Consider the following 19617-nt stretch of genomic DNA (forward strand, 5'->3'; position numbering starts at 1 on the left):
GGTTCTGACAGTAAAAATGAAGATGAGGTTAAAATCCATCCTGAAATCATCAATGGTCAGCCTCGTCGACCTACACACCCTGGTCTGAAACCTTCCCTCAATCCTATAGTGAACCCTGGTGTTACAAAGGTAGATTGGTTTTTTTTGAAATCTTTCCCCTCCCCATGCTTTTTCACATACATCCCCTCAATCTTAATAATGATGACAGAGATCCTAGAAAGAAATACAAGCCCTCAAGATGATAACAGAAAACAAGTCTTACCAGAGAGATAGATGCATGGGATTGAGATTTATGAAAAATGGTGGGAATAAATAGTTCTTAGGTTTGCCTTTATGGAAGGAAAGATGTAGAAAGCAACCAAAAAGAACAGCTCAGTATGTGCTGTGCACATTGGCTTACGTCAGTAATCCTAACACTTTGGGAGGCCGAGGCAGGCAAATCACCTGAGCTCAGGAGTTCGAGACCAGCCTGGGCAACATGGTGAAACCCCATCTTAACTGATACACAAAAAATTAGCCAGACGTGATGGCGCATGCCTGTAGTCTCAGCTACTCAGGAGGCTAAGGCATGAGAATTGCTTGAACCCAGGAGGTGGAAGTTACAGTGAGCCAAGACCATGCTACTGCACTCCAGCCTGGGTGTGAGAATCTGTCTCCAAAAAAACAAGAATTAAATCTTTCCGTGCAATTCAAAAATGCATATTGCCATAACATTCCAGAAATAAGTGTCTGCATAGATTAAGGAATATTTTGTACTCTTGAAACAAATGTGGAAATATATAATTGAAAAGTAGAATTCCATGTTTTTCCCTCATGTTTTTATTTTCAAAAGTTTAGAGTTCTGTATAGGTTTGCATTATTTAATTCTACTAGTTTAGTATATTTTACAAATATTTGTCTCATCAACACTGTGTCCTTTTCCTGAGTAAGGCCATCTACTTTGGTTCCAAATGTATTTATCCCGATCTGTCTTCTAACTTTCCTGGGTACCTCAAATTTCATAGGTCCTAAACTGAACACATTGTTCGTGAGTCTTTCCTGACTCCTGGCCCTTTGTAATCTGTCATCTGGCTTCCCCTCCTAGTACGTAACACCTGATAAATAGCACTGAAACATTGAAAGAGGAAACATGCTGCACTCCAGGTCTCACATCACCAATGCATTCTCTTACCAAGTTCTGTATTTTTACCTGCTTCCCACTTTTCATATCTTCTTACTGTTGTTCACATTGTGACCTCTAATTCTAGAATACTCTTTTATAGTTGGGCCCCTGCCTCACCATATTCACTCCCTTTTACATTGCTGCCAGGGTGACCTTCCCAAAATACATTTGTAATGATCTAACTCATCTGCTTATTGAGTGGATCCCGATTGCATGAAGGGGGAATTTTACATTCCAGCATGACACATATCTTTTGTACTTTGGCCTGATTGTCCTGTTTTCTCTCTCCATCCCATTCCCTCTGACTGCATCCCAGTTTTACTTGAATGCCTCTCATTTGCCATGTGGTTTCATGTCCCATCCTTCTACCCATGCTACCTTGCCTAGAAACCCCTTATACCCTCACTCTTTACTTTGTCTGACTTTTAAAATATGGCCCTGACTTTGCAGCATTTATAGAGCTTTCCAAGTAGAACTGACTATTCTCTCTTTATGCCCTCACCATATTTTATTCATTTTAATTGTAGACCTAGTGTTATATGTTTCTGTTCTTGTTTCTTTTCATATATCCCCACTTGAATAGAGGGTGGAATCTGTCTTTTGTTTATATTTTTGGCTTCTCTCAGGATATGCCTTGATTTTCTACGCACAGTGAATAAAGAAATACAATGTTTTGTAAAGTTGGTTTTTTTTTGTTTGTTTGTTTTTTAATAGGAGGAAGCAACAAAACCATCAACTGGAAAAAACGAAAATGGTATTATTTAAAGTGCCCCACAAGAGCAAACAAATTGTAATAATTTTATTTTTTTGTGTATAAAAATTAGAGGTGGTAAGTTAGTGAATATCTCTGAAAAAAAGTATTTGCTTTAATGGTATTACTTTAAAAAAAAGGAAACCAAGTGTGGCAGCTCATGCCTATAATCCCAGTACTTTGGGAGGTCAAGGTAGGCAGATCACTTGAGCCCAGGGGTGTGAGACTTGCCTGGGCACCATGGCAAAACGTGGTCTCTTCTTAAAAAAAAAACACTACAAAAATTAGCTGAGCGTGGTAGTACAGGCCTGTAGTCCCAACTACTTGGGAGGCTGAGGTGAAGGATCACTTGAGCTGAGGAGGGTGAGGCTGCAGTGATCTGTGATCACATCGTTGCATTCCATTCGTGATGACACAGCAAGACCCTGTCAAAAAAAAAAAATTACAGAACCAAATTTATATATTTTTTTTGCTATTTTTCTTATATTACAAACTCCTTTTTCCTGAAACTACATCAAACCTGAAATTAGTTTTTCTTATTATTTTTATTTTATTTAAATACTCATGAATGGAGATAGACTTTTTGTTATATGTATTTGAAATTTACAGTAACTAATAGTCTCATGAATGTGTCTGTGAATAACATTTTATAGATAAGTCATCATCAGGATCAGAAGAGGAAGATATGGGATCATCCTGTAGTTCTAAGGTACTGTCTACTGTCATAAATATGAAGTGATGTTAAATCATAAAATAGGATGCTTGAGCTTTACTTTCTCACCTGTGTGTACGCCCATAAAGGAATTATTTTCTCACATTTCAGTGTATGATGAATACAATAATTATGTGCTAAGTAGATTACTGCTGCATAGTACAATTCTGCTAATTTGCAGGATCCATTTAAGAAGCCAATATAGTATAATGAAAAAGAAAATACAGGGAATCACTTTGAGTTCTGAAGATAAGTTTGTCTAAAAACTAAAGAATTATTCCAGGTCAACCTAGGAGCAAATGTATGATTCCATGGTATCTGGATGTGTAAATATCCTAATGAGATGCAGAGATAAAAGAGTTTAAGCTGTACGGTTTTTTTAGAACTTGGAACTTGAAAAGATAGTGCCAAGTTCATATGGAACCAAAAAAGAGCCTGCATTGCCAAGACAATCCTAAGTCAAAAAGACAAAGCTGGAGGCATCACGCTACCTGACTTCAAACTATACTACAAGGCTGCAGTAACCAAAACAGCATGGTACTGGTACCAAAACAGAGATATAGACCAATGGAACAGAACAGAGTCCTCAGAAATAATACCACACATCTACAGCCATCTGATCTTTGACAAACCTGAGAGAAACAAGAAATGGGGAAAGGATTCCCTATTTAATAAATGGTGCTGGGAAAATTGGCTAGCCATAAGTAGAAAGCTGAAACTGGATCCTTTCCTTACTCCTTATACGAAGATTAATTCAAGATGGATTAGAGACTTAAATGTTAGACCTAATACCATAAAAACCCTAGAAGAAAACCTAGGTAGTACCATTCAGGACATAGGCATGGGCAAGGACTTCATGTCTAAAACACCAAAAGCAACGGCAGCAAAAGCCAAAATTGACAAATGGGATCTAATTAAACTAAAGAGCTTCTGCGCAGCAAAAGAAACTACCATCAGAGTGAACAGGCAACCTACAGAATGGGAGAAAATTTTTGCAATCTACTCATCTGACAAAGGGCTAATATCCAGAATCTACAAAGAACTCAAACAAATATACAAGAAAAAAACAACCCCATCAAAAAGTGGGCAAAGGATATGAACAGACATTTCTCAAAAGAAGACATTCATACAGCCAACAGACACATGAAAAAATGCTCATCATCACTGGCCATCAGAGAAATGCAAATCAAAACCACAATGAGATACCATCTCACACCAGTTAGAATGGCAATCATTAAAAAGTCAGGAAACAACAGGTGTTGGAGAGGATGTGGAGAAATAGGAACACTTTTACACTGTTGGTGGGATTGTAAACTAGTTCAACCATTATGGAAAACAGTATGGCGATTCCTCAAGGATCTAGAACTAGATGTACCATATGACCCAGCCATCCCACTACTGGGTATATACCCAAAGGATTATAAATCATGCTGCTATAAAGACACATGCACATGTACGTTTATTGCGGCACTATTCACAATAGCAAAGACTTGGAATCAACCCAAATGTCCATCTGTGACAGACTGGATTAAGAAAATGTGGCACATATACACCATGGAATACTATGCAGCCATAAAAAAAGGATGAGTTTGTGTCCTTTGTAGGGACATGGATGCAGCTGGAAACCATCATTCTTAGCAAACTATCACAAGAACAGAAAACCAAACACCGCATGTTCTCACTCATAGGTGGGAACTGAACAATGAGATCACTTGGACTCGGGAAGGGGAACATCACACACTGGGGCCTATCATGGGGAGGGGGGAGGGATTGCATTGGGAGTTATACATGATATAAATGATGAATTGATGGGTGCTGACGAGTTGATGGGTGCAGCACACCAACATGGCACAAGTATACATATGTAACCTGCACGTTATGCACATGTACCCTAGAACTTAAAGTATAATAAAAAATAAATAAAGATAGTGCCTAGGACTTGAAAGTATTGATATGTTTGGATCATCAGTGTAGATCTGCAAGGAACATTTTATGAGAAGGAAAAGCATGGGAAATAGTCTACGTGTGGAAGTATAAAAACAACCATTTGGTTTAATAGTGTTTTAATTCTTTTTAACAGTAGAATGCTTTGAATTTCTTTGTGGCAGTCATGCTTGTGGTAACATAAGTAGAAAATAACAATGATGTATTCTAAGGCCACAACTGTGGAAAGAGATGGGAATGGCCTGACCTCTTAGGTAGAAGCAACTGGTGCATAGTGGTACCAGCACTGACTGGAAGTCAAAAGATACGTTAGTGTCCTGGTCCTGTCACTTACTAGCTATGGAACCTTGGGAAAAATTATTTAACTTATTTGAATGTCAGTGCCCTTTTTCATAAAGATGGTACTGATATCTAGCTCTTAGGTATATGTAATGAACAAATGTGGCAAGAAATGTGAAAACATTTTGTAAACTGGAATGTGTGTATGCAAATATGGGACAAAATGAAGCACAGTGGGATTCAGTGCCTTAATACATACTGCGAGTCTTTTTTTTTTTTTTAACCTTTAGTGAGTACTGTCAAGTAGTCAGTACTGACAAGAGAACAATGAGAAAGTATAACATAGGTATGTGGATTTCCAGATTGGAGTAGGGTAAGTTTTAGTGGTCTATTACTGGTGACATCCTACGGGAGTAGGGTGATTTGGCACCCAGGACCTCCTAATAAGATTTTAAATGTTTTGACCTGGAATAAATTTCTGTCATTGTGTACGGACTGTGTGCTAGGCAGTAAGACACTGAATACACAAGAGGAGGGCTTATCCTAGAGTAGTAGGAACACAAAAACAAGGAAACAACAAACGCCTAAGTCACTATAAGTGCTTCCTATAAAGAAAACAGAAAATGTTCAATTACAGAAAATGGAGGAAGTCTGTAGTTAGGATTGGGATAGAATTGTGTAGTCAGAGAAGATCTTTCTATGTGCCATTTAAGCTGCCATCTAGAGGCTGAGAAAAAGCAAGCCCCCTGAAAGTCTGAAAGGAGGATATTCTGAACAGAGAGAAAAATGGATAACAATTGTTCATTTTGCTTTAAACATCCTCGAATGACCAGAAAACAGGGAATGGGGTAACCATCATCATCATCATTTGCAATGTGTAGAAAAGAAAATGTGCAAATGAGAATCTGGAACATTTTAGATGCTTTGTGAATAAATGTTTTTTTTTGTTTGTTTGTTTTTTTGAGACGGAGTCTCGCTCTGTCGCCCAGGCTGGAGTGCAGTGGCCGGATCTCAGCTCACTGCAAGCTCCGCCTCCCGGGTTCACGCCATTCTCCTGCCTCAGCCTCCCGAGTAGCTGGGACTACAGGCGCCTGCCACCTCGCCCGGCTAGTTTTTGTATTTTTGGTAGAGACGGGGTTTCACCGTGTTAGCCAGGATGATGTCGATCTCCTGACCTCGTGATCTGCCCGTCTCGGCCTCCCAAATGCTGGGATTACAGGCTTGAGCCACCGCGCCCGGCCAATGTTCTTATTCTTCCCGTTTTATTAAGGCTTGCTCTAGTTTTTGAAGTTATTTCTTAATTGGAAAAGAGTGGCAGAGTATACCTTGCTTGCATTTATTTAAACATAAACAGAAGTTTTTCTTAGTACTTTGTAATTTTATTCAACCATTTTTTTATCAGTAAAAATTTTATCAAGAAATACTTTAATTTTTTCAAGCCCTTGTTTACCTAAATGAAGCAGTTTCATCAGTGTTCTTTTTATACACAACATGGAGTACTCCAAAGTTTCTTATCATGCCAGTTAATCTTCTTTTAATAATAAAAAATTCTATAATTGGGAATAATTTAAATGTTAAATGCCCTAATGTAGCAAATTTATTTTTGTAGTGCCCTCTTACTTTTGATGGAGTTTGCAAATTAGAGTTAGGTCTTCTGAAGTAAGTGTCTTGTTGAAATATGCACCTAAGTTAATACTTTGTCTGCAAATAGGTTTCCTTTTGCCTTCCATACTCAGTTTTACAGAGTCAATAGCCTAATGAAGATAAAACTAAGCTCCATCTAAACAGTGTATGTGAGGTTCTCTATTGAAATGTTTTGGTTTTCAGGCTGGGCACAGTGGCTTATGCCTGAAATCCCAGCATTTTTGGAGTCTGATGCGGGTGGATCACCTGAGGTCAGGAGTTCAAGACCAGACTAGCCAACACTGTGAAACCCCATCTTTACTAAAAATAGAAAAGTTAGCTGGGCATGGTGGCGTGCGCCTGTAATCCCAGCTCCTCAGGAGGCTGAGGCAGGAGAATCGCTGGAACGCAGGAGTGGGAGGTTGCAGTCAGCCGAGATCACGCCATTACACGCCAGCCTTGGCTCTCAAAAAAAAAAAAAAAAGAAATGTTTTGATTTTCAGTACCAGCTTCTTTTATTTTTAAGTCTACATGCTTTTAATATAGGACATTTGGATTTTTAAAATAAGTGATTAGGAAATTTTTGTGCAACTATTATTGTTATTTTATATTGAAACTCATTGTTGATATTAATTTTAACAGAGTATCTCCAAGAATCTTCTCCAGAAGCATGGTGGTCATTCATCTGGGCCGGCTGATCAGCAGAGGAAAAATGCAGTAAATGGAAATGTAGATGGTAATAATTGTATTTTTTTAAATGCATTTCCCATAATGTTTACTTGAAAACACCATCACTTATGTATTACAACAAGCAAAGGAAGGTCACTTACTAAATGCACAGTAAGAAAAAAGAAAAGTGATAAGGTGATACATTTTATGTATTAACAGACATCCACAGGAGAGTAAATTGAGAGTGCCACTAAAAGGAGCTGAATTAATAGCTGCATTTCAAGGTATTCTAAGATCTGAGGAAAGTCAGGAAATAAGAAGAAAGATGAGAAGAGGGAATGAAGAATGAGAAAGGCAGTGAGTGCAGGGGTAAATGAAGGAAAAAGAAGGTACATATAACAGAACGTGGCAAAATAGAATAATTCCTTAGAAAAAGGAAGAAAAGGGGGCCGGGCACGGTGGCTCATGCCTGTAATCCCAGCACTTTTGGAGGCCCAGGCGGGAGAATGGCATGAACCCGGGAGGCGGAGCTTGCAGTGAGCATTCCAGTCTGGGCGACAGCACGAGACTCCATCTCAAGAAAAAGGAAGGAAAGAGTTTTAGAAAAGTGGGAAGAAGATATAGTGGGCTTCTAGCACCAAAACTTGTCGGAGAACTGGAGCAAAATTTTGAATTCTTCCTGTCTTCCTCATTGATGGAAGAACCTGACCAGGCAATGCTATGTTTTATCTACCCTAGGTGAATATAAGAATGTGTGGTCATCTATGCATGTATACAATTTAAAGTCATATACAGTGAGTGTAGAACAGAACTTCTCACACTTCAATATATCATCTGGGGGCCTTGTTAAAATGTATATTCTGATTCAGCAGGCCTGGGATTCTGCATTTCTATTAAGTTCTCGGGCGATGCTGACGCTGCTGATCCTCCAGCCACACTCTGAGTGGCAATGTTAGAGACTTTTTCCTATATAGGAATGGGAAAGGAGCCACTGGGGAGCAGTTAAAACATAAGAGGCTCAGAGGACAGCATGATTTTGCTTTTATTTCAGATCATGTTTCTAGCCAGAGGGGAAGTAGAAAGAGGTGAAGAAATAGAAATTATAGATGTAACATACTATTGCTAAAACAAGAGCGGAGATGTGGTGGTAGTAATCCATAAAAAATGTGGAGTGGGAAGAAGCATGACTGCAGATGTAGAAATCTTTCACGAAGTAGATAGATTGTGAGCACGGACAGAGGGGAAAGAATGAAGTGAGCTGGTAGTTTTGAAGTTTCTGATGAGAAAATGTATACCCATCCATGCCATTGCAAATGACAGGATCTCATTCTTTTTTGTGACTAGACTGTATTCCATTGTGTATATGTACATTTTCTTTGTCCATTTTTTTGGTGTACAAATAGGTTGATTTTACATTTTCGCTATTACGAAGAGTGCTGCAATAACCATGAGAAGGCAGATATCTCTTCAATTTACTGATTCCCTTGCTTTTTAAGTATATACCTAGCAATGGGATTGCTGGGATCATATGGTAGTTCTATTTTTAGTTTTGGGTTTTTTTTTTTTAGATGCCAAAATAAAAAAAATGCCTCCTGGTCTCAGATGATCCTCGCACATCAGCCTCCCAAGTAGTTGGGACCACAGGTGCATGCCACCATGCCTGGCTAATTGTTTTCATTTTTGGTAGAGACAGAGTTTCACCGTATTGGCCAGGCTCGTCTCCAACTCCTGAGCTCAAGCAATCCTCTTGGCTTGGCCTCCCACAGTGCTGGAATTACAGGCATAAGCCCCACATCTGGCCTACTTTTAGTTTTTTGAGGACTCTGCACGGTATTCTCCATGGTGGCTGTAGTAATTTACATGCCCACAATGTAGGAGGGTTCCTCGTCGTCCATGTCCTCATCAGCACTCATTATACCCTGTCATTTGGATAAAAGCCATTTTAACTGGGGTGGTGAGATGATCTGTCACTGTTATTTTGATTTGGATTTCTCTGGTGATCAGTGCTGTTGAGTACTCAACTATGTATCTGTTTGCCCGTGGATTGCTGTTGGATAGCAGTTCAAGACATAAAAGGGCCAAGGGAAAGTGTTGTGTTGCTTTTATTTCTGAACATGTTTCCAGCCAGAGGATAAAATTATGAAATAGAAATTATTGATGTGGGATCCTACTGCCTAATGAAGAGGAAAGAAGTGGGCATAATCCATGAGAGGTATATGCAAGAAGAAAGACCACACATTGAGAGACTTTTCCAAAGACATAGGAACTGTGAAGTGGGAATGAGGGAGGAAAGAAATAAGCTATCTCAGTAGTTTTGGAGTTAGTGATGAGGACACTTGAGAGAACTTAATTCAGATGGCTTCAGTATGTTTGTACTCAGGACATTAGATTATCACTGCCCTTGAAATTATTGGATGGAGGAGGGATTGCAGTAATTGGGGTAAACCATAGCAACTCATTGCTGTACTTTATATCACACATCAAAGGTATAAGTTAAATTTATATTAAATAATCAAATGAAACTCATTTGAACTAAAGAACTTTTACTGTTTTTGTTAAGAAAGCTATTTTTTTTATTAAGAAAGCTATTTTTTTGTTAGATACCTGTTCCATAAAAGTACTTGAGAGACTAGGATGGTATACCCAATCACAGTAGTTTCAGAAACAAAGTACAGGATTTATTCCTCAAATAACAAAACTAATGTTTTTAATAAACATTGTACTGATTTTGAAATATAAAAGCTTAATACAATGAATGTGAAATTTTTATTTTTTGCAATAAATATTTACACATTGAAAGTTGCTCACACATTATTTTGTGATGTGTTTTATATACCATCTTGCATGAGTGGATCAAGAAACTTTAAGACAGGGCAAACCACACGATACAATCAATTTACACATAGCAGTATCTCACCTTGTAATTTAAAAAGATGTATATTCATATTAACTTATTCTACAACTATCTGAGCTGATGAATTCGGAACAGTTTATCTGATGAGAATTGAATATGTTCAGCTTATCTTTCATCACAACTGTGTAATTCCTCAATTACAAGACAAATAGTTGAATATGATGGATACTTGTAGGATAATGGTATAAATGAATCTGATGTGTTGCAGTAACGATACGCCACACCACTCTCCCATTATCTTTGACATTTATCCTTTCACGGTCATGATTGCTATTCTTAGTGAAGATCTTTTTTTTCTTCTTGTCATTGGAGTATGTGCACTTTTGTAATTTAGTTATAGTCTGTTGAAATATAATCTCACTTTTGACACCTTAACTGCATGTCTTATGAAATTTACATTATATAAAACTTTTATCTAGGGAAAGATAGAATCAGGGAAGACATCACATAGGTGTGTTAGTCTTATAAGATGAAATTTGTCAGAATAGTACAGGACAACATTTCAGATATAAAGAATGGAGTGTACATTGATGAAGGGGTAAAGAGAAAGTCATATTGGAAATTATTAGTACTAAATAACAGGCTTAGTGTATTGTTACAAAGGTACTATTATAAAGTAAAGGAAAATTTGTGTTTCTTTTGGATTTTTAATTTATTTTGTTTCTGGTGGTTTTGTTCACTGATGTTGGGTGGATGAAATTGTGAGTGAATCTATGAGATGAATGTATGGCTTGACTCTAGTGACATCTAGTGTCTTACCAAGTGGTTTGTTGAAGTTTTGGAGAATTAGAAGTATTTTTTAAAGAAGCAGATACCCCACTAGAGATTAAGCTTTATTTAAACTCTCATTTTATAAAAGAAAAATGTTCTTTATTCATGTTTATAAAGACTATAACTTTTATCTAACTGTTCTAAGTAGTTCATTTTAATGAAATATATGGATTTTTGAGCAGAACAAGACTTAAAATTGATATCAGAGGGAGAGCAAGACAGGCTTCAAGGATGTGAAAATAACCAGCCACAGGTTTGTAAAAATTTAATTTCAAATTTCTGGTTTTCTTTGCTTTGGTAACATAACATAGTTCAAATGAAATTACCTTTGGACTTGCCTTTTAGAATCAGTTGATTATAATTTAATATTTAATTTAAAAACATTTTAATTGGTTATAAAACTGAAAATATTTTCAGAATCTATAGTGATTTACAGCTAATCTTTTCTCTTGAAAATGAAGCCAAAAGTTCCTAAATATTGTTTGCTGTTCATTTTTATAACATCCTAATAAGGTAACATCAAATAATGAATTATAATTTTAAGCAGTAAAAATTATGAACAATTTAACAGTGATGGCTGCTGACTTGGGTTCATGTTAAAGGAGTAATAATTGCTAATGGTTCAAAATTTGCAACTTTATATATTACTGGTCACTAATACTATGATTAAAAATGTATTCTCCATTGTAAATTTTAATTGACTTTAGTATCTGTGTTCAGGAAGAGAATGGGGTCATAAAGTCAACCCAACTGCCTGTCAAGAGAACCGGACTTGCAGAATGGGAGCTTTGGTGTGAGGGTACAAACAGCAGTAACTTTCTAACTTATTTCTGTATAGGAAATCTGTAACTATTGTTAAAATTTTTTTAAACCACTGTCATTAGTGGACTTTAGAATATATTGAAACTTGACTTAAGACTATAGTCTATATAGAATCCTACATAACACTATCATATTACGGTTTATAGTTTGAATTAAATTTTATGAATTTGGCTTTGTTTCTGATTAGTATTGATTTTGATTTCTGTGAAAAGTTTGCCTACTCATCAGTTAGTAATCTTTGGAAAAAAAGCACTCAAGTGTGCACTGTTTGTTGAGTATCCCTATTTCAGGTACACTGAGATAAAATTTTCTTAAGTGAAGATGACTTTGTAATAGTGCAAATCACCTTTTAATTCATTTTTGGTAAATTAAACACACAATGAATTAATCTTAGTCCAAACAAACAGTTACAAAGTTAAGATTGATGGTTGATATTTTTCCCCTATTTTAGACTAATGTAAATTAGTTTTAACTTAACTAATTACAGTCCAGTGATTGGGAGTAGATAAACATAGAATAAGAAGTTTAACAGTTAAAGTTTTACAATTTTTTAATTTTATTTTTCCATACTTGATTATTTAATGACAAAGTTATCTTTAAAACATGCACCCTGACAAAAAAGACATCTGACAAACAAAACTAGCAAATTAATCTTCCACTTTTGCATCTGCAAAAAATGTCTCAACAAACAGAAGTGAACAAGTACTGTAATAGAGAGCATACATCTCTATATGCAGGACTCCTTTGTGTGCAAAAATAGAAGAAAATGTGGATCAAACAAGGCAAATGAGGGTGGAAAAAACTTTAAAACTCATCACAATTAAGTTAAAGCAGAGATTGAGTAAAATTTGTGAAGAATCCAAAACTTTGGATTGTTCAGAGGAAGAGCCACTACGGGAAGAAAGAAATGTAAAGAACATGCCCTCTAATTTGAAAAATAATATACGTGATTGTCAGGAAGGAATGCATCTGGAATATTCCTACGTGTAGTATTCCAGATATTTTCTGAACAAAAATAGTTCAGTCTCATAAATGTCTTTCCATTTCATTTCTATGCTGGGTCTCTGGAATATGCTTGCCAGTCACCTTCTGATTTTTTTTTTTTTTATGAAAATAAATAACAAACCAGACACTATACATGTTTTTAACACAGAGCAGTAGAATTTTTATAATGACACAGAAAATGCAAAAGCAAGGAACCCAGAAGTGGTTATCATTGAAATAAAAGAAGACCAAGAGTGTTATAGGCACATGATGAAAACAACACTAATTGCAAATTGGACATCAGAAATGTGCTGCCTCAGTGTAGTGATCCAAAAAGCCTTTTAGATTTGTGACTTACCTCCTCCAGAGAAATGAAGCATGTGAGTAAACAAAAAGGCATGATGTTTATATTGTTACAGAAGCTTGTTCCAGAAACCATTATATCATAATTGCAGTGCAAATAACTATAAAAGAATAGAACTTGGATTAGAAGTTCTCCACCACATAGTGACAGAACATCAAAAGTACATCTGGAAGAACAGTTACAGCACAATATACAAAGACTGAAGAATGAAGTAGGCATATTAAAACTAGAGTACCTGACTTCGAAGAAAGAAAAAGTTCAACTTGAAACTTAGAGAAAGACTTAGAGGCTCACTTGCTGCTACGTGTTTTTTCTCTTGATCAATTATTTGGTGCATTCTACTTTTTTACTTATGAAAAGCTCTTGTGTAAATTGAGGCTACTAAATACATAATTTTCTGTGGAAATAGATTATTTTTCTATCTAAATGACAGAAGTTCAGGAAAACATTCTATAGTCTTTGTTTCTTAATCAACCCAAGTCTGTCTATCAGTTTTTTAAGTGGTATTGGGACTGGGAAACTAATCTATCCATGCACCAGGATATGGATACTTCTGAAGTAGAGTAAGCATATAGGAAATTGCTTAAAGAATGTAATAAGCGGCCGGGCGCGGTGCTCAAGCCTGTATCCCAGCACTTTGGGAGGCCGAGACGGGCGGATCACGAGGTCAGGAGATCGAGACCATCCTGGCGAACATGGTGAAACCTCGTCTCTACTAAAAAATACAGAAAACTAGCCGGGCGAGGTTGGCGGGCGCCTGTAGTCCCAGCTACTCGGAGGCTGAGGCGGGAGAATGGCGTAAACCCGGGAGGCGGAGCTTGCAGTGAGCTGAGATCCGGCCACTGCACTCCAGCCTGGGGGACAGAGCGAGACTCCGTCTCAAAAAAAAAAAAGAATGTAATAAGCTCTAGGACTGAATTTTTCCCTACAGTCTTGAGGATGAATTGCACTTACTTAATAAAGTGGGAAATCAGTGGGAAAGAAGCACAGTGACTGAGAAATGATATAAAAATGTACCTATCCATGAGAGTTGGAACAAATATTCATAGTCAAAGGTGTATGTTGTATGTTGTGCTTTCAGGTGTGCAAGTTGATTCATTTAACTCATTATGTTGGGGCTTATAATTTCACCGTGAACACCTTAAATATGTTTGAAAACAAATATGTATACATACCTCCATCTTTTTTTCTTTTTTTTTTTTTTTTTTTTTTGAGATGGAGTCTCGCTCTGTCGCCCAGGCTGGAGTGCAGTGGCATGATCTCGGCTCACTGCAAGCTCCACCTTCCAGGCTCACGCCATTCTCCTGCCTCAGCCTCCGGAGTAGCTGGGACTACAGGTGCCCATCACCACGCCCGGCTCATTTTTTGTATTTTTAGTAGAGACGAGATTTCACTGTGTTAGCAAGGATGGTCTTGATCTCCTGACCTTTTGACTTGCCCGCCTCGGCCTCCCAAAGTGCTGGGATTACAGATGTAAGCTACCGCACCTGGCCACCTCCCTCCATCTATTTTTGTAATCACCACTTTTACATGTTTCTGTCGAATCAGATCTTAATGTGATTTTGTTTAATAGAGTATGATAAATTTTAGCATGATAACTTTATCATATAAATACCATAGATTCTCAGCCAAGAATTTAGTTTTTGACTCCAAAGTAGAAACCTGGTTTCTGTACATCAAGTTTTAAAGATAGACAAAAATCTGGTGATACCCACCTTTAAAAGTAAAAATAGATGAGACCTCTCAGCCCCTGGTGAGGCATTAAGTTACTTTCCCAGAGTGATACTTTGAATTCTTGTGATAAATTGATGAATTTATCAGGTAATTTATCTGACTCGGCATTATGAAATAGCATTATTGGTTTTTGTGCCACAAAATGCTAGGAAATGCCACTTTAGGAGCTTTGGATGAGTCATTTCATCTTTTTTGATAACAGGGCTAAAGTAGATAATTACACTGTCTGTTCTCCAGCTATAAAATGTCATGGTTAGTGAATGTGAAATTTGGAAAGCATCTCATTTTCCAGAACTCTACTAGCACCTCAGCAGTTTCACTCTGCTGCTTCTGTGGTTTCGAATTTTGGTTCCTGTATTTCAGCAGGCACCTTCACAGTTTTGAAGTCCTAGGATCCGAATGAAAAAAGAAAAAGACAGTGGGGAAAGCTTACCCTAGAGAGGGAAAAGCTTCCTTTCTGTTCCTGAAGCCCCACAACGTCACATCCTCTAAATCTGGCCGTTCAGTGTAAACTCCTGGAGGTAAAAATAGAAGAGGACAGATTTCATGGCTTTCTCCTTTTGTTTCTCTATTTCTGCTCATCACAAAATGGTGAAAATTTATATTAGCAAAGACTGGATGGGAATAAAAGCACAAATTTGGAATGGACCCTTTTTGAAAGTTTGGAAAATTGTGTTGTATTCACTCAAACAGAAATGAATTAGACTTTATATGAATTTCAATGGAAAAATTATAACTTATACTAATAATTATATAATGATAAAATGAAAGTCCGAAATATTTTAATGACTATTATCATGACAGACTGAGTCAAGCGACAAAATGAATGAACAGTTTATTCTATTGGATAAAATAATGACATTTATTCTCAGTGTCACACTTTCATTGAAGGTTGCAGAAAAAATGAGAAAGTGTAGAAATAAGAAAATGGAAGTGTCAAGAAACCTACATGCTGATGACAGTGACAATGATGATGATGATGATGAATTAATTCAAAAAAGAAGGGGCAGAAAATCTGATAATCATCAGTTTCCAGGCAGAAGAGTGAAGAGTACAATAGGTAAGCCTATAGCAATATTTGATAGTACATTATTATCATTGTACTATCAAATGAATTCTAATTTCAAATAATATGCATGATTAATGAATTTTATACTTTCACCGGGAATATTCTGTCTTGCGTGGTAATCAGAAAAATGCAAATTAACAAGCAATTAGATACAGTTTTTCCAAGCATATTGGTATTTTATTAAAACATAACTAGTGTGGGCAAATGTGAAAAAAAGTTCTCTCATACACTTATTTGGTAAATCTTTATTGAAGGGTAATTTAATAGCATGTCTCAAAATTTCAAATATGTCATTCCTTTAACATATCAGCTTTACTTCTGAGACTGGATCCTGAAGGAAATACGACTTTACACATACATACAAGTTATGGACATTTATTACGTGTTATATATAATATACAATTGGCCAACATATATATTCTGATATGTGTATCTTTGTGTGTGTGTGTGTATGTTGCCCTACTGTATGTTTTATATATATATGTTGGCCTATTGTATGTTATATATATATATGTTGGCTACATGCATATAGACATGCATACATGCATGCATATATGTCTTATGTATTTCTATGTGTATGTTTGTAACATGTTTATGAAACATCTTAAGTATAACAAAAGTATGTTAAGGATATTAATATATATTACATAGTTATATATATTAAGAATTTTCATTATAGCATTGTCATATCAAAAAGCTGGAGATAGTCTAAAATCCTATTAATAAGGAAATGGCTAAATTGTGATACCCATTAAATAATGTAGTATGCAAGTCTCTTTTAAAACTGAAGTTGGATCTATAGTATACTGATTATTTCATCAGTTAAGTATATTTACAACATTTAGTTTGATAACACAACTTAAGTAAATTTTGTCAGAATATAATGTTGTAATTTCTTAATACTTGTAATATCTATTGAGTTGCAAAAGGAAACTACATGCTACCTTGGCACTTTACGTTACCCACAAAATTGCTAGTTATGTCATTTGCTTTTTTGTTCTCAATGCATGAGTGCTCAAATATTGAATTCTCAGAATAATCTGAATATTCCCAAGGGATTGCACATGGGGATCTGTATTCCATGTAAATATTCAGCGCATTGGTACAACTTGTTAAACTATATCAAAGGATCTTTGATCTGCTGAGTCAGGAGTTGATGAGTTTTTTCCTGTAAAGAGCCAGATAGTAACTATTTTAGGCTTTCTGGACCAGAAGTTCTCTGACATCTTTCATAGACAATAAATGAATAGGTGGCACTGTGTTCCAAGAAAACTGTACTTACAAAAACAGGCAGTGAGCTGAATTTGGCTCACAAGTACTGATTTGCTGACTCCTGTGCCAAACCAGGGTGCTGCTAATGCAGTGAACCTCCTGTTTAGAGGCACTCTGAATGCCTGCCATTATCCTTTTAAAAGACATTTCAGCATGCACGGCACCATATTTTACCACAGTGACTTCCTATGATATAATTTACAAAAATTCCGTTGACAAAATAAGATTATTTGAATTTTCATCTCATAGAATTTAATATTTTAATATGACAAACCATTTTGTATATTGGATGAGTGTAACATATCTCAGAGTTGGGTGATTTTTCTCAGGTAGGAAATACTGCCCTTTAGCCTTTCTGTGGTCTTTATTTATAAGCATGAGCAAAATGATAACCAGCTTTATAATATAGAAATGTTCAAGGGGTTTCTAGTTCTATAATTTTATGATGCTATTTATTACCTTTGTCTGGCTTTTAAAATGCCATATATATGTAATTTTTAAAAACTATTAAGGTGTTAAAACATACCACGTAATTAATCCTTAATCATTATGAAAGGATTGAAAAATACAGTTTAACAAGAAGAAAATTAGATCATGCATGATAATGCCACGTGGGCATGATGTCCTTAAAATTAAACTGCTTGTACTCATGGACTCAAGTTTCCTTTCCATTCACTCTTGAACTCACTGCCATAATTTTCACTCTCACCACTCTCCAGAATTGTTATTCTCCATGTTGTCACTGATTTTTCACTGTGACACATCTAGATATAATTTTTTAGATCTGGTTTTATGTAACCTATCAACAATACTTTCACTTTCTTCACTGGCTCTCAGAATCTCACTCTCTGGCCTAGATTTTCCTCCTGACTTTCTAGTCCATCCATCTTAGCCTGTTTTGGTTACATCTCCTCGTCTTCTACCTTTCACAGATTAAAGTGACCCAGGGCTCAGTTCTTGAGGTTTTATCTTCTGACTTTTACCAGCTTGTATATGCTAATGATTTTCAAATTTATATTTCCAGCCCATTTCTCTCCTTAATTTCAGACCTGTATATCAGCCTGTCTACTTGACATCTCTCCTTGATTAGCTATTAGGTATGTCAAATTTATCAGGTCCAAAATCTGGTTACTGATGTTCTTCCTCCTGCCTGCCCCTTATGTAGTCCGGTTGTTCCATTAATAACAACTCTTGCAAATGCTCTGCCGAAAACCCTGGTGTCCTCTTTGACTCACACATTCTCTCTCTCTCCCTCCCCCGACCCCCATCTCCGACACTCCACAGCTAAGATGTTGGCAGATCTCATCAGGTCTAACTTCACAATATATCCAGAAACCCAGCACATCTTTCATGTCCAAGCCACTCTACTATCATGTGATTGGCCATGTAGAGTAGTGTAATAGACTGCTAATAGGTCTTTCTGTTTCTCCATGTTTAATCCTCTTTTCGTCAATTCTTTACCCAGTGAACCTATTAAAACATGTCACATTATGTCACTCTTTTGGTTAAAAACTTCTAGTTGCCTCCCATTTCACTCAAAATATATGCCAGATTTTCTCCTAATACTCCAAAGGAACCACAGGATCTGACTTCTTATTTTCCTGACTTAGGCTTCTGCCTTTCTCCTCTTTCCAGTCTGCTGCAGCCACACGGAACTTCTTTCTATTTTGTGAACACACTCTGCATCCCTCTGTACTGGGCAGTTGACTCTGTATGGAGTGCTTTTGCCTTAGATATCCTCCTTGCTTACTCTTTCCATTTCTTCAGTTCTTTCCTTAAAAGCCACTCTCTCAGCAAGGTCTTATCTAGTCATCCTAATATTTTCGCCACCTTGCCCCTCCTGCACATGAACATTCCTTTTTTCTGTTTCAGTTGTTCCTCTCTAACATACTATATATTTTGCTTCTGCTGTTAGTTGTTTTGTTTACTTGGCGCTCATGAGTAGGATTTTGTCGTCACTGTGTTTTTCATTGCTTAGGAAGGGACCTAGCATATAATAAGTAGCAACTCAATAAATGTTTACCGAATGAGTGAGTAGAGTTTATCCTGGTGTATGGTTTTAAACATTAATACTCACTTAAAATACAGTTTGACATGGGTTCATTCTGACAGTTTTACCTGGCAATTATATGCCCTTTTTGGATTCTTTGGACTCTTTTTAATGAGCTATACTCTGTATAAATGGTTTTCTAATTCAGGAGCACACCCCAATATTGTGGTCACTCAGCTTTTCTTATTAGAAATAGATACTATGCTAAAAGTTTCTAATAAAATCATTCTATTTTCAAACAAAATTCTATCTAATCAGAATAATGCTAATTTGAACAATATATAAAGACATACGGGTATTTTAAAAGTGTTTTCTCCCTTTAAGGTAATTTCACAGTTTCTTTCAGGTTGTATGTAGGTCATGGTATTTTGAAAACTTAATTCAAGTGAAACATATTAAAAACTGTGGCACAAATCCAACTGTGACCCCATGTCTAAGAGTCATTGCTTGCAGGCAGTGAGCTCCAGCCTTGTAGTGTAGCATTCAAGTTGAGTGTA

The 19617-nt window shown here is 36.5% G+C and overlaps 1 protein-coding gene across 1 annotated transcript in view; it reads left to right on the forward strand.

The window, feature by feature from the left end:
* The window catches only part of ANKRD62 (ankyrin repeat domain 62), a 73780-nt gene that overhangs the window by 19757 nt on the left and 34406 nt on the right, over positions 1-19617 (forward strand).

This window comes from Trachypithecus francoisi, unplaced genomic scaffold, assembly GCF_009764315.1.
Source record: "Trachypithecus francoisi isolate TF-2019V2 unplaced genomic scaffold, Tfra_2.0 Lachesis_group19, whole genome shotgun sequence".
Lineage (NCBI taxonomy): Eukaryota > Metazoa > Chordata > Mammalia > Primates > Cercopithecidae > Trachypithecus > Trachypithecus francoisi.